At 37.1% G+C, this 3,046-nt stretch overlaps 1 non-coding gene across 1 annotated transcript; it reads left to right on the forward strand.

The window, feature by feature from the left end:
- Nucleotides 1-2,659: 2,659 nt before the first annotated feature.
- TRNAN-GUU (transfer RNA asparagine (anticodon GUU)) lies at nt 2,660-2,732 on the forward strand. The gene has a single exon. It is a non-coding gene; the product is annotated as a tRNA-Asn (tRNA).
- The last annotated feature ends 314 nt before the right edge of the window (nt 2,733-3,046 follow it).

The raw sequence follows: 3,046 nt of genomic DNA on the forward strand, positions 1-3,046 counted from the left end.
TTTTAGAGAAATAAGCTTTATACACCAATAATAATACTGTCAATAGTGTTGCTAATAACATTATATCATAGGCACTCAATCAATGGTGCAGAAAATGTGTGATATTAGTATTCAGTATTCTTTTTCCTGATAGGAAGACTAAAGGAGAGGCAGCAGCCAACTCATGGATGTCCATTCTTCCTTTGCACTTTTCACCTAATAATAACAAAGACACAAACTTCCCTGGTTGTCCAGTGGTTAAGAATTCGCCTTGCAATGCAGAGGACACAGGTTAGATCTCTGGTTGGGGAAGATTCCACATGCCACAGGACAGCTAAGCCCGTTTGCCGTAACTACTGAAGCCCACACGCCCTCGAGTCTGTGCTCCACAACAAGAGAAACCACCAAAATGAGAAGCTGGTGCATCACAACCAGAGAAAGCCCACCCGCAGCAATGAGACCCAGCACAACTGAAAATAAATAAATTAACTAATTACAGCAAATAATAAGAACCCAATACAAATAAGGCCATTCCAGTTCTTCAAATCATAAAATTATATTTAAAAAATTATATATATGAATTACACATATATGAAATTCTGTATCTACATATGTATGTGGAGCAGGAGAATGTTATTGGTATTAATTTTGGCATATATATTACTCCCATACTCACCTTTTAGTTAAGCAGCATCCGTTCTTATTGTTAGTGAGGTTGAATCAATCAACTGCATTCTCTAATGATGGAAGCAGATGGAAATAGAATGAGCTTCTGAATCTTCCTCAAGGGCATTGTAGAGAACGCTGCACCCTTAACTGAAAATTGCTCAATTTTGCAATAGAGTTGGCCAATGTAGACATAGTCTTATATTTTCACTAATTTTGAATTAATACTCGAGAAACCAGCAGCTGACAATGAGCCTGAACAGTTGGTTTAACACCTGAGGCCTCTTTTAAAGATGATTCTCATCACAGTCAAACAACAGGAAGATATATTAGAGGGGAAATGAGTGCGTTTTCTCTAAGACCACTTAAGTAGGAGTTTCTCTTGAACTAATTAAGATTCAATTCTATTTCAGCAACTAATGTCTGAAGCAGACATTCTGTTTGGGAATTATTAATAAACGAAAGCAGAAGGTTCCAGAGCACTTGGAATGGTAGTTTTTTTGCCTGGTGGATGCTCAATAAAAATGCTGTTGAAAACAATTAAGTAGAGTATAAGATTTTAAGCATAATATCAAACATTCAAGGTGAATGATCATGGTATAAAAATTGTTAGTAAGGTCTAAGAACTTTTTAAGGTGGAATAAGGGACACTCTTGACTATATATATATATATATATATATATAAATCCCTTATCCCCTCAACATTAAGATTTCAGCTCTTAAAATTCTTAAAATTTCCCCCCAGGTATTTGAGAGGAACAAAAGACTGCAATATGACTGTTATTATTTTTTTCAGAGTAGATTGGGTATAGTACGAATTATAGCTCCATTCCGAAGGGAAAAAAATGTTTAAATATACATATTAAACTTACATTTTGGATGTGATGGTTCATGCAACCCAATTCAAAAAGATGTGCTGGTCTAAACCAGAAAAATGCTAATGTAGCATGGAGGGAGATATTTTTGCCTGGCAACCTCAATAAGCGCTCCAAAGTTGTCTGAATTATGCTCTGCATTTTCATATAATAAATTGCTACACATGTAAGCAGTAGGCTGGGAAGCACTGTCTTGCCTTTCATGTAAAGCCTCTTTCACAAAGTCTTGAAGGTGGACATTGCATTTTCCTTTTAGTGATCATCACACTCCATGAGGTTAGTGAGTAACAAAAGCCCTTCCTTAGATTTGTATTTTATATCATGTGACAACCCACATTTTTTTTTTTCCAAATAAAAGAGCCCTCTCTGTGGTGTTTCCTGTCATTTTATTTTCACAGCAGAAATAGTCATTCACCAAGGCCATCTGCCACCCACTATGAAGTCTTAGGGTCAAACTGCCTTTTACAAGTTGCATGGAACAGGGGTTACTGGGGGCACAGGGAAGGGAGAAGTGATAGCCGTGCTACAAAATTGTGGGAAATGTGAAATCTTCAGGGAAAAATGGGGGAAACATCAAAATGTTCAATAGTCAAGATTTCAAGGTGGGCAGGTTTTTAGTGCCTGATACAAAAGAGAAGGTATATTAAGAGAAAGAAAAATAGTTAATTATTTAATTCCACTTTTGACATTGTTACCAGTTTCTAGCCAGAGGAAATGCATGTCTAATTGGGATCCTTGCAGTTTGAGGCAGTGGTTCATTCTGTCTCACGCTAATATAAACAATATCCTGTGTTTAACTCTCCTAGAAGACTCATTCTTCTTATGTTCAATTGGCTCATATCTAATGATCTCAAAATAGCAATCTTTTCTTCTTCAGTGTGGTGTCAAAACCAATCTTAAATCAAAGTTTAGGGGAAAAAAATCAAGGTTTATGAATTTAAGACTTGATGACAAAAGTAAGCAGTGTTAGTCAAGTTTCAATAGTGACATTCTCAAAAGTGTCTAAGTCCAATTATAAGTCAAATCATTATGCTATATATTTCACCTTATACAGTGCTGTATGTCAATTATATCTCAATAGAACTGGAAAAAAGATTTAAGTTTAATTATTTACAGCAGAGAAGCCTTTCCTCTTGGGCTTCCCTGTGGCTCAGCTGGTAAAGAATCTGCCTGTTATGCAGGAGACCCAGGTTCGATCCCTGGGTTGGGAAGATCCCCTGGAGAAGGGAAAGGCTACCCACTCCTGTATTCTGGCCTGGAGAATTCCATGGACTATACAGTTTATGGGGTCGCAAACAGTCAGACCTAACCAAGCTACTTTCCCTTTCATATACAGCAGAATCCTTCATTTTTCTTCATACTCATTATGCTTAATCTAGACAGCTATTTACAGATATCAGGGTTCTGTGAGAGGAGTAGTGGGGCAAAGATCATGCGCCATTCATATGTCTATTTTTTCTTTTTCCAGAGCACAAAATTTGACAGCTTCCTTTGAGGTTCAGTGTGGCCCTGTTGACTTCTGGCCA

The sequence above is a fragment of the Bos grunniens genome, chromosome 5 (genome assembly GCF_055505025.1).
Source record: "Bos grunniens cultivar Pamir isolate PY7600 chromosome 5, Bosgru_T2T1.0, whole genome shotgun sequence".
Taxonomy (NCBI): Eukaryota; Metazoa; Chordata; class Mammalia; order Artiodactyla; family Bovidae; genus Bos; species Bos grunniens.